The 14023-nt window shown below is 34.3% G+C and overlaps 1 pseudogene; it reads left to right on the top strand.

Annotated features, from left to right (window-relative positions):
• Positions 1 to 245: 245 nt before the first annotated feature.
• Positions 246 to 12689, top strand: LOC102667294 (oxysterol-binding protein-related protein 4C-like; annotated as a pseudogene).
• Positions 12690 to 14023: the final 1334 nt, after the last annotated feature.

Here is a 14023-nt window from a genome sequence, read left to right as displayed (position 1 = left end):
TGATTATCATAATAAAATACATGCAAAGTGTGGGTAAAATATAGGCATGCTTGTTTTAGACATACCATATCAAACTTAAGCATCTCACCATATGCAACCCCAAGAATATACATGGCATCGACGTAACGCCAGTTGTAATACAAAGCTTTCTTATACAAAGTCACATCTTGGTTGATGTCCCCCTCCAATTTAACCTATGAACCAAAATAATTATGTCTGTAAGATAGAAATGAAATGATCCAAAGATGTCATGGTATCTCATTAAGGATGGGAAACAAGGAGAACAACAAAACAAAGCATCAATAGGTGTAGTTAAAAGGGCAATGCAGTGCACAAGTGACAAAAATCCCACCACTATTAGGTTGAGAAGGGTCAATGTATATAGGTGAAGAGGTTGTTTCAGTCATCAAGTCACAAGGAAGCAACTTACTGTCGTGCCAAGGGAATATAGGAACATTAATTGGCAAGCAGTAACTTACTGGTCTCAACTTTCAAGCCATAACTTCAAAATTTACCAAAATTGATTCTCAATTCTAAAGGATCAAGGAAAATATTTGTATTTCCTGAAAAGCCCCTTTAAAATTAAGCATAAGTCTATTGGGTTTGTTAGGTTGATGACTTCAATTTTCTTTTCTTTATTTGTTATAACTTATAAGTCAGAACTCAACAGATTTTCTAAGCAACCTCAACAGTGGAAAGACACCACTAGATAGACTTATATTAGTTGTTGCATGGAGCATTTCTACCATACGTCCTCTAAGGTTTGGAGTTACTCCCTACAATCCCACTCTTGGTGAAACTCACCATGTTTCTAAAGGAAACCTTAATGTCTTACTCGAACAGGTACTAAGTAACTAGGATTTTTTATACCATTCTCACTTCGACCTCAAAATTCTTAATTAAATACTTTATCAAGTAATGGCCTTATGTTGTGGCATTGCACACCTTTTTCTGGTTTTTCAAAGATAATTGTTTTTTCAAAGATAATTGTAATTATTGTATTATAGGATTTGCATGCATGCATTGTTTGCAAGTTTCACACCACCCTCCAGTATTTTCCCTTCATGCCACTGATGACAAGGAAAACATAGAAATGACATGGTGCCACTCTCCGGTTTCAAAGTTCAATGGTAAAATTTTTCAATACATATATATGGTGTGTCATAAAATAAAATTCAATTTATCTTTTATCTGATAGGTTATTTTTTTATATCGGCAAATATTAGTCGTTAATATTGTTAGTTTTTTCTTTTATCAAATAGTACTACATGTCTAGATAGATTGTATCAATTGACACCATGTGTCAAACATCTTCCCATTCTTGTTTTTTACTCCGTTGATGATTTGGAACATGGATATTGCTCTAATGTTGTGTTACTTAAAACTTTGAATTGTAGTTAAAGAATTTACTTGTGCATAGAAAAACCAAATATGCAGGTACTTTAGTAGAAACTAAGGTGCCTAGAAAATGACAGTTGAAGCTCCATAATCATGGAGAGACTTACGAAATGAGTTCTCCTAATTTGGTTATCAGAATTTTTCCAATCCCTGGGACTGATTGGGTTGGCAATGTCAACATCTGGTGCCAAGAAATAGGCCTTGTGGCAGAATTAAACTACATAGGCCAATCTTTCTTTGGATTCAGGGCAGGTTGAAGACTTATTAAAGGGAAAATCTTTGACTCATTGTCTATGAAGATTCTATACCATTGGGATAGGTATCTCTCTTTGAAGTTTTAGTAATTACTTAGTAATCATCTGAAAGCATAATTTTGGATTTTTATATATTTTTTTTCATTTTAAAAAGCAATGCTTGTCAATTGTTTACTTTCGTCATGTGATCCTAATCCTACAAAATGTTGCAGTACTGTAACAGTGAGGAATACTACTAATACAAAAGCAAGAGTGATATATGATGCAAAAGAAGTTATTTCTAGACATCAAACTCCTATTGTCCAAGATCCAGAGGTAAATAATAGCCATATATGCCCCCCTATTTTTCCACAAAGTATGGTCTTTCTTTTTGTCTTCCTTTATGAAATCAAGTATCAAAAAGAAATTGTACAACACTCTTTCCATAACTATGACCTTCATTAACAAAGCTTATTTTAAAGAAATATCCTTTTGTAAAATTATCTTCCTGAAATTATGAATGCATGTGAATGTCATCTAAGTTTGTTTGGATAAACTTCTCTATAATCACTTATAGAACAAGAAAATAAGAAAGGAAAATGAAACAAGTTTCTTTATAAGCTAGAATTAGTTTATGCATAAACTAATTTTAACTTTTGGAAAAAGTCATTTCATTTTATTCTTCTTATTTTCTTCTCTCATAAGTACTTATATAAAAAGTTTATTCAAACAAGCCCTTGGTCCCCATAGCATCAAATATGGAATAGAAGAAAAGGTATAAATCATGCCTAGGTTCATCTCCATTAGCATTTGGGTATCACAGTCTGTCACAAAGTTCTAAATGCAAACACCTTGCATGCACAATATAACTATGATGGCCAAACCAATAAATAATTAAACACCTAAACTAAAATTAAAGCATATTCCATAACCAGCCCAAATAACACTTTTTTTAAACATATATGTTCACCTTTTTGTAGTTTAGGACTTTAGGTTGGGGACTTACATCAAACAGGTATTATACACATCAACATCACACTACATAAACACAATAATTTCCACTAATCATTCAATGTTACTAAAAGTATATATAGACAATAGAAAGTAGAGTACTAACCAGTGAGATTCAAGTGATGAAAAAGTCCTGGTTGTGAGAATTAGATGCAAACGAGCAAACACAGAGAAGAGGCTAAACTTTGGATCATTTTTCAATCACAGTTATAATTATTATCTAAGTTAGTAATTCAACTTATCCAACCTCTGATTCTACACTGAATGAAAACACAAAGCCTTATTTTGAGATGCCAAATTTCTCTCAATGGAAGCACCTTCACCACCGCTACTGTCACGACCTTCCTCACCGTCCAATCCTTTGTCGAGGAACTTGATTCGCACAAGCTAGTTCTTAGCATCATGACTCAATGTGGAACCACTGGCGACTATGCTTTTGATTAGAGCCACAACAATGTGCTCTGTTGGAGCGCTTCCATGTTAGGTACAGTGTCGCCTTATCCACCGCCTAAAGTCACAATGCAACACCAATCTACGCATTTGTGTTTACGTTCGATCAATGGAGAAGAGAGAGCGTCAAAGCAAGAATATGGATCGGGGTGAGAGAAAGAGAGAGTTGAAGCGAGTCACTGATCGAGTGAGTAATGATTGAAGCGAGAATGAAAATAGAGGTGAGAGAAAGTGAGAATTGAAGCGAGTCACCGGAGAGTGGAGAGTGAAGACTAGTAGAGATTGAGTACTGAATGTTTGATTAAAAAATTAATTAGTGATTAGTTAAATTGCTGTTTTTTTTTCTTTTCTGAATGAGTTATTATTCTAATGCTAATTTTATGATAATATTATTGGAAATTGCTTTCATATATGTAATTTTGGCCAACAATTACTTATGGGTCATTCATATCTTTAATTAAATAATAAAACACTAGAAATTTTTTTATTTCCAAATAATAATTGCAATTAAAAATAAATTTTGGTGTAATGGTAGCTAAAAGTCTTTTAGGTTTTACCTTCACCAAAGTAACCATAAGTCTTTTGAGAATCCTATGCTACACAGTTTTTTGAGAATTTTAGCTACACCAAGTATCAATAGGTATAAGTCTTTATGAATTTTACATATTTATTAGGTATTACTGTTGAACAAGTGGCATCAATAACTTAAGAAGGGGGGGGGGGGGTGAATTAAGTCTTAAAATTTTTTTGACTAACAAGTTTTAATCCCCTTTTAAATGATATGTGATAGATTTAGAATGTAGAAGAAGAAGTAGCAACCAATTTAACAATGTTTTGTAAATGTGAAACACAAAGTAAATTGCAATAAAATAAATGAGATAAGGGAAGAGAGAATTGCAAACTCGATTTATACTGGTTTGTCCACTTCCTGTGCCTACGTCCAGTTCTTAAGTAACCCACTTGAGATTTTCCACTATCCATGTAAATCCTTTACAATCTTTGAACACACCTTGGGATCCGTCACCCTTGTGTTTGAGTTTCTCACACTCCAAGAGACAAACAATCTCTTGATTACAACTGAGTTTTATAAGATGAACAAAATAATTTCTCTCTTTTAGAGCAGATGATATAACTTGAAGTTCCTTGAAGAATTCTCAATAATTTGAAAGAGTTTGGCCAAAGATGTTTAGAGAGGTTTTTAAAGTTAAGTTCTCTAAGAATTCTCTTATTTTCAAAGTAAGGACACACACACACACACACACACACACACACACACACACACACACACACACACACACACAAACACACACACACACACACACACACACACACACACACACACATATATATATATATATAGGCCCATTGGGCCTGTTCAAAATAGTTTGAAGAGATGTATCTTTTCAAAAGATTTTCTGAAACTTTTTCACTAGTAATCAATTACATGACACTTGTAATTGATTACATAGATCAAAATTCAAATAATTTTGTGCCATTTGTTCATCAGTTCAAAATTTTCAATATGTCATTTTCATAAACTCTCGGGTAATCAATTACACAAACCTGGTAATCGATTACCAGTTCAAAAAGAGATTTCTGAACTGATTTAACTTTAATAAAATAATTTTGATAGTAAAGATTTTTAGGCCAAACGATAGCAATGAAGTTGAGATTCTTTTAACAAATTTACTAAGTCCTTATCTTAGATTTTCTTTATCTTGTTCTTTTGACTTGATTCAATCCGTGCTCATCAAGTAAACTTTTGGCATCATCAAAACCTGCATGATATACATTCACAATTACAAGACTTTTCCTACACATAAAAGTCTGTAGGTAAAAATATTTTTTAATTTTACCTACATAAATTTATGTCCATAGGTAAAAGTGTCTGTAGGCATAAATGATTTTTCTTGTAGTCGTTGAGATGTGAATATTTGTTAGAAGGTAATAAAAAAATTCTCATACATATTTATCCATCTTCATATTCTCATCTAAGTGGGTGAGAATCTTACATTCCTGTGGGAATGTTTAAATAACTTCTAATTTTCTTCTTATTAAACCCCACTTATTTTTTTAATTAATATTTTCATTATCAAATTAAATAAAATTTTAAAACATTCTCAAGAATTCGAAGTATGTGTACCAAACATATTTCATGGAAATAACATTTCCAGTAATAGCGATCCCAGGAATATTATTCCGAGTATATAATCAAATCCTTGAAACAAATGCTCCCTTAAATTTTTACTTCACTCTCTCAATTAAATATTTTTAATATTTCATATTTTTCTCTCCATTTTATTTTTAAAAAATTCCTTTGTTGGATATATGAATTTTGTACACTATCATTGTAATTAGTACAAAATCTTCTCTCTTAGCTATCTCAGACTAATATTATTTTACTTTTATTGTTCATTTAATTCTTTCATTCTATCAATTTTAATCTCAATCTCTAAATTAAATTTCAATATTTTTTCTAAAACAAATTGTTATGAATTAAAAATAACCTTATGTTACAATTTAAATTATCCATTATAAATTTTATTCATAAAATAAATTATATATTAATTTTTTTATTTATTATTAATTTTAATTATATGAAATAAATATTATTTTGAGTAATACACAAACTAAAATATTAAATATAAAAAAAAACGGACTAAGATATAATTTTAACTCTTTATATTTTTTATTATGTTCAATTTGACCCCTTATCTTTTAAAATGTTCAAGTTAATCCTTTATATGCTTTTAGAAAGAGTCAAAATAATCCTTTTAAAACAATTGTTACTACAAAAAACATCTTTAACATCGGGTTAAATTGGTCCTTTAACATTGGTTTAAAACCAATGTTGAAGTGACGATGAATGAATATCATACAGATTTTGATGATGCCAAAAAGGTTACTTGATGAGCATGAATTGAATCAAGTCAAAAGAACAAGATCAAGTAAATCTAAGATAAGAACTTAGTAAGTTTGTTTAAAGAACCTCAATTTGATTGCTTTAGTTTGGCCTCAACATCTTTAGTATCAAACACTCTTTTATCAAAGGCTAAATCAGTTCAAAAAGGTATTTTTGAGCTGGTAATCGATTACCAGACTGTGTAATCGATTACCAGAGAGTTTTTGAAGATATTTTTGACTAACGGCACAAAACTGTTTGAATTTTGATCTATGTAATCGATAATCAGAATCTTGTAATCGATTACCAGTGAAGAGATTAAAAAAAAAAACTTTGAAAAGTCATGACTCTTCAGAAATATAACTATGTAATTGAATACCAGAATCCTGTAATCGATTACCAGTGAGAAAATTTCAGAAAAGCTTTTTGAAAAGACACATCTCCTCAAACCATTTTGGAAAGGCACAATGGGCTTATATGTATGTGTGTCTGACTTCAAAAAGGGAGAGAGAGATTATTCAGAGAACTTAATTGTCAAATGCTCTCTAAACAACTATTGGCCAAACACTTGCAAATCTATTAAGAATTCTTCTAGGAACTTCAATTTGTATTATCTACTCTAAAGGAGAGAAATATTTTTGTTCATCTCATAAACTCAGTTGCAATCAAGAGACTGTTTGTCTTCATTACCCAAGGAGCCTTCTAACCATTAGGAGGTCACCTTCTTCATGAGGGTAGACTTCCTCACTAGATTCTTCACACCTTACTTCATCTTCACTTTCACTAGAGGAAGGGAAAGAAGTAGTCTCCTCTTGACTACTTTAAATGTCTTGACCCCTCATAATCATGGTTTTCTTTGTGGGGCATCGAGAGGCAATGTGACCTCTCCCAAGACATTTGAAGCATTTAATGTTGCTAGTCGTTGCTTGGGAACTAGTCTTAGGGGTGGATTTCTCTATGGTCTTACCCTTATCTTCCTTGGGTTTTGAAGGTGCAACCCCCAAAATTCCTTGGGCTTGGTCCTTCTTTGGGTAAGAGTGAAAGCCGTAAAATTTTGAAGAAGGCTTTCTTTTAAGTTGTTGCTCTACTCTTATACAAAGTTGAACTAGCACATCTAGGTCCCTATATGGAAGGAGTTTAACCTTGTCCCTCACTTCAATATTAAGCTCACTAAGGAACCTAACTATGCTTGTTCTTTCCTCCTCCCTAAGTCCAGCTCTTAAAAGGAGTAGTTCCATTTGTTGTCTATATTCTTCAACACTCATACTCCCTTGTCTAAGCCTTTGGGGCTTGTCCATAAGCTCCATTTCATAGTAAGAAGGAATATGCCTCTTCCTAAAGGCACTCTTAAGATCAATCAAATACTCTACTGGAAGATCCCCATGAATCCTTCTTTCCCTAACAAGGGAAGTCCACCAATAGAGTGCATACCCTTTAAAGCTAAGGGTAGCCAATGGAACTTTTCTCTCTTCTCTAATATGATGGCAAGCAAAGAGTTGTTCAACCTTTATTTCCCAATCTAGGTAGGCCACAATATTATCTTTTCCATGGAAATATGGGAGGCTAATGTTAACCTCTTGAGGCCTTCTATCCTTTTCTCTTCTTTGCGAGTGATGTTTAGTATGTGACCTATGTCACCCTCTATAATAGTTGCTAAGTTCTTCACTTAAACTCTTGCAAGAGTCATGACTACTATAGGAGGCATGTTTTCTCTTTTCATTTCTTTCATTATTTTTCTTCCTTCTCCCTCTCTTATTTTCTCTCTTTCATCTTGACTTATTTCTTCCACTCTTTTTTTCCTTTTTCTTTTCTCTCTTATTTTTCTTTCCACAATTTGAGGGATCTCAACTCATCTAATATCCTATACATGGGGTCCTTAGGAGTAGAACCCTCCCCATTAACACTAGATGAAGAATAAAGACTCATGTTGGTTCCTAAGTTGTGGTTCATTCTTGTTAGGGGCTTGAAAACAAAAGGTTAAAGAAACTAATTGGTAAAAAGCAAGCTATCTAGGCGGTTTGAAAATGGAAGGTAAAGGAAGTTTAAAGCAAGCTAGACGGTTTCCTATGTGAAGGTTTGGATGACCCTTTGGAGGTCCCAACTGGCTCTTCACTTAGTCTGCATGGTTTACACTAAGCTATTGCACACAAATAGAGGTTTGGGCGGTCTCTTAGAGACTTCCAATACACCCGTGAACAATGTCCAAATACAAGGAATTGCAATAGAAAAAATTCAACACTCAATTGTTCTATTACAACAAATTTAACAAACCAATTAAGGTCTTCAAATTTGTCTTTAATGATTGTTTGTTTTCTCAAGTGTTTCACTCAAATTTGTCAAATAGGCTTGCAATACAACTCAAAATAATGAACAATTTTCAAGCAAATCAAGCATACACATTTTTGTTGTTGTTCTGGACGTGTATTTTGACATTAATCTTGATCACCTTTTCTTGCTCATTTATTTTTCGTTTTTGTTCATTATTTTTCCATTGTTTTAGTCCAGATGTTTATTTTATCCAGTTAAAATTTCAGCTCAAAACTCAAAGTATTTCAGCCATAGCAAAGTTAAGAAGACAGTGTGCCAGAATTGACAACAACCAAAATTTTAACCTAGAAATCAAGAGTAGTGTTTATGTTGCTTAAGGCTTGGATAGTTATAATCTGTGTTTGCTTATGCTCAATTGTTTTGGATAATACAATTCAAGAGAGCTTAAGACTTATTTTGTTTCACAAATCTAGCCACAACTCAACACCACAACTCAATTTCTTCATAGGCATCATATAGGAAACTTAGAAAACAAAAAAAAAGTTCAACAACAAGACTACTTCTAGGAATTGATTTAGAACATGTTATGAACTAAATAACATGCATGAATTAGACTCAAAATTCAAATGATAAGCTAATAATTGCAAGAATACATGAACAAATGTATCCAAAATTCAATCAACAAAATCAAAATTCAACACAAACTAAGAACATAATGTGATAATTATTATGACTAAACATGAATCTAAAACAACATAAATGAAGTGATTTACACTTAGATTTTTGTGTTTTCTTTTCTAATCAATATTTTGTAAGAAAATTGAGATCTAAAGGTCCATAACAAGAACATTATGACTAAAAAAAGATAGAACCTAAAATCAACACAAAAATATGATTCAAGAGTAGATATATAAAATTGAACCAAAGAAATGCAAGAACAAGTGTAGATCTAAGATTTAATCGGTTTATTTTTTTGAATCTACTCTAAACAGAACCAAATCGCAAAACAATGGAGGAGATACATGGAGAAGACGATGAAGAACAATGAATTTAAGCGAATTGACCAAACAAAAGATAGAGGAAGCAAAAGAACATCACCTAGATGAAGATGTTATGATACCACATGATGTAGCTCCATGTAGAGCTTGTAGGCCTTAGATCTTCTCCATCAATGGAATCTTTTTCTTCTTGAAGATCAATGGCAGCAAAATGGAGAAGGAGGAAAGGTGATTGGAGACGCCATTTCAAGTAGAAGATGAGTCAAGAACAAGCTCACCACCATAGGAAGTCATGAATAAGAGTTTGAAGGTAAGAGAAGATGACTGGAGAGAGAGGGAGAGGGGGGGCCACAAAATTGATGCCTTAAATGAGGTTTGAACTTTGAAATCTAATTTCTCAAATGATCAAAGTTGAAAAAATGCACACACATGGCCTCTATTTGTAGCGTAAGTGTCACACAAAATTGGAGGGAAATTTGAATTTGAATTTGTGGAGCCAAAATTTCACTAATGATAATTAGTGAATTTCAAATATGGTTCAGCCCACTAATCCCAGATCAAGTCCAAGATTCTTCACTAAGTATGCTTAGGTGTCACGAGGCATGTAAAGCATGAAAGACATGCACAAAGTGTGACTATATGATGTGGCAATGGGGTGTAGCAAGCAAATGCTCACCTCCCCCTTAGGTTGGTCCAAAATTTAATTGGATTGGGCTTCTCCCAATTCAATTAAATTTCTCTCCCAACACACACATTAAATAGTGCACATATTGCATGTGAAATTACAAAAGTACCCCTAATACAAAAACTGGTCTTGGTGCCCTAGAATACAAGGGCTGAAAAATCCTACATTACTAGGGTACCCTTCCTACACTATGGAGCCCTAAATACAATGCCCAAAAATAATGAAACCCAAATCTAATATGTGCAAAGATAAGCGGGCTCATACTTAGCCCATGAGCCCAAAATCTACCCTAAGGCTCATGAGAACCCTAGGGCCTTCTCCTGCATCTCAAGCCCAATCTTCTTAGAGTCTTCTATCCAATGCCCTTGGGGGGTAGGATTGCATCACAATTTCCTGAGGAGGTGTGTAACTCAGGGGCAGCCAAGAAGCATAATATGGAATTGCCATAGTTCACCTTACAGAGGCCATTACAATGGAGAGATGACTGCTGTCAAGGTTCTCCAATCTGGTTTTTATTGTCCAACCTTGTGCAAGGATGCTCATGAATACGTCCAAAGGTGTGACAAATGTCAAAGAACACGTGGACTCTCCAAAAGGAATGAAATGCCATTGCAGAACATTTTGGAGGTCGAAGCTTTTGATTGCTGGGGGACAGATTTCATAGGTCCATTTCCATCATCTTACTCACACGAATACATTTTATTGGTTGTGGACTATGTAACAAAATGGGTGGAAGCAGTAGCGGTACAACATGCATATGCAAAAACCATTATTTGCTTCCTAAAGAAAATATCTTCTCAAGGTTTGGCATGACCAGGGTACTAATAAGTGACGGAGGATGTCATTTTTGTAATGTCCTACTCACAAAATTCCTCCAAAACTACAGTGTCAAACACAAGGTAGCCTCACCTTACCACCCTCAAACCAATGGGTAAGCTAAAGTCTCTAACATGGAAGTTAAGAAAATCTTAGAAAAAACATATGCTCAATCAAGGAAGGATTGGTCCCAAAAACTAGATGTAGCTTTATGGGCATACAAAACAGCATACAAAGCTCCTACATGACTTACTCCCTTCTAATTGGTCTATGGCAAATCTTGTCACCTACTTGTTGAGTTGGAACATAAAGCTTATTGGGCATTAAAGTTTCTGAACTTTGACTCAAATGCAACTGGTGAGCATAGGGAGCTCCAACTTCATGAATTGGAGGAACTAAGGTTTCAAGCTTATGATAATTCCAAGCTTTATAAGCAAAGAATAAAAATTTATCATGATAAAAAGCTTTCAAAAAGGAATTTTCAGCCTAGTCAATAGGTATTGTTATTTAATTCTATATTAAGATTGTTTCCAAGTAAGCCAAAATCCAAGTGGTCAGGACCATTCATCATCAAAGAAGTTATGCCACATGGAGCAATGATATTAGAGGACCCAACCACCAAAAGAACATGGACCATGAATGGTAACAAAATCAAACACTACTTAGGTGGTGATTTTGAGAGGCTGACCACCGTTGTCCAACTGCAAGAAGCTTGAACCACAACAACGATGTCCAACTTAAAAAACATTAAAGAATATCTCTTGGGAGGCAACTTAGCATTTTTGAACTTTGCTTTTTAATTTTCTTTTTATATTTCTTGATTACATATTTATTTTAAAATATTTATTTGTTAAAAAAATTATTTAAATAATTAATTAAGTATGATCACAAAAAAGGGGGGAAAGTTAACTCGCCTGGGCGAGTGGGGAGCTCGCTTGGGCGAGTCTATGTCTGCAGACAAAAATAAAAAGGGGTGAAATCAGATTTCTCCCAACATTTTCATTTCAAACTTCTTCTCCCTTTATTGTGCACGAATCTCCCTCGCCCTCCTTCTCCAAAACTCGCCCAACCTACCTTCTTTTGACAAATCCTTCATTTTTCACACACCACTTCATCTCATTCAAGTATTCCATTTCTATCTAATTTTTGCATTTCCCTTGCATTGTTTGATGTTTTTGTTGTTTTCATTTCAATGATTTGCAAGTTAATTTTGTGCATGAATGAGTTGATAAAGTGCTCCAATTTGTGGTTGTTTTGAATAATTCTAGGCCTATTCTTCACTTTCTACATGTTTTTTTTATCATGCTCGCTCTTTATCCTTCATTTATACATGCTTAAACATGTGCACGCCACGATGAAATGTCACAATGGCTATTCTATGTGTTATTTTGAATTTTTATTGAATAATAATCTTTACACATGTTTAGCCATTATTTTAGGTGTATGATCAACTTAGGTTAAGTTAAATGCCAAGGGTATGAATTAAGCTTGAAATTTCAAAACATTGCTTTATATGCAAATACATGACTTGTTAGTGAATGCTTAAAGTTGTTTGGATCGAATTGGCATAATTTATTGGCTAACTAGTTGCACTAGGGTGGGTACATTGCACGTGAATTACAGTAGAATATTAAATTATTTCTTTCAGAATAATACACACTGGGTTGTTAGTTTATTAGTTGTATGGTAAGACATACAATTAATAAAAACCACACAAAAATTGACTTCTTGGTTGCTATACTTGGGATAATTGAAATAATATGGCTATGTATTTCATGAAAAATAATTTTTATGCTAAATTTTAGTTGGACGTGTCTTTGTTGCACATGGCTCCAAAGAAATTTACCATTAAAAGAGCCAGGAAGACTGTTGCAGGAGAAGGACCTAGCACAACTTCGCTTGCAGATTTTGAATTTAATGGACACTGATTTCGCAGTGAGGAGCATCAATGCCACTTTGAGTTTATCAAAGATTGGTCCTTCCTTAGGTAAAGAAGGGTCCAACTAATAGAAAGTGAGTATCCTGAGTTCACAATATAGATCACTAGAATAACCAGAGACAACTTGGAGAACCCATGCCCAATTATGACCCTGAAGATGTCCTAGAATTATATGCTAATGCATGGCCTATTGAGGAGGGAGTTCTTGATAAGCGCTCCAAAGTGCGAGGCCAATGGATTCCTTATGACACCGATGCTATCAACCAATTTTTAGGGAATCCGTTAATCTTGGAAGAAGGGCAACAATATGGATATACTTCCCGAAGAGGTCAGACTACAAGTTTTGATGAAGAGGCAATAGGTTAGCTTCTTTGCTTCCTAGAGCGTGATTTTGTACGTAGCATGGTAGGGAAGTGGTTGCAAATAATGTACACAAATATGACTACTCCTACTCAAATCTGGATGGCCTTCCTCCTGAGTAATGATTCTCCGAGTGATCATAACTCGATCTGACGCTACCCAAATGTCAGTTGGTCTACAGTATTATGGAGCATATCAATGTTCATATGGCCCAGCTCATTTCAGAAGCCCTTCACTAGTTTGTTATTACAAAACCTCCTAGGCACCCAGTGGACCTAGACAAATCCAACAAGGCACTAGGTTTCCCTGCTTTAATCATAGGTCTCTGCTAGTTCAATGGATTGTCGTTCACACCAACCAAACACATCCGACCTCCTATTAACAGATCATTCATTGACAAATATTGCATGCCAAGACAGGTACAACAACTGGAGCAAGTTTAGCCAGCAGCAGATGTCCCACCACCACCACCACAGCAGCCGCCATCCTTGGAGTCCATCTCAGCACACCTACAGAGGATGGAGCTCCAAATCCACACTTACATGCGTCATTTGGCTTATCAGCAGGCAACAAATCATAGGGGCCAGATGCAGTTGAATGACAACTTCTACTGCTATACACTGCACCAGCATCACCAGGACCCTAACCCTTACCTTTGGCCTACTCCCAAGCAATTTAGATCTACAGTTGCAAGGCCTGGAGACAAGCCTATTTTTAAGGAGAAGGTAGGTCTTGTAGATGCCCAAGAAGTTGCCCGAGGAGATAGAGGAAGATGAAGACATGGCAAATCTTGTTGATTATTTCATTGGAGGAAATTGAGCTCCCTAACCATGATCTTCAGAAAAAGTTGTGACTTGTCTTTATTTTCATTTATCGCTTTGTATTAAATTTTAGTACTTTATTAATTTATTTATTGTTTTGGATATATGTTTAAAAACATATGCAAGTTTGTGTTTTTAACTA

This window comes from Glycine max, chromosome 14 (assembly GCF_000004515.6).
Source record: "Glycine max cultivar Williams 82 chromosome 14, Glycine_max_v4.0, whole genome shotgun sequence".
NCBI lineage: Eukaryota > Viridiplantae > Streptophyta > Magnoliopsida > Fabales > Fabaceae > Glycine > Glycine max.
This window is presented reverse-complemented; position numbering and strand designations above follow the sequence as displayed.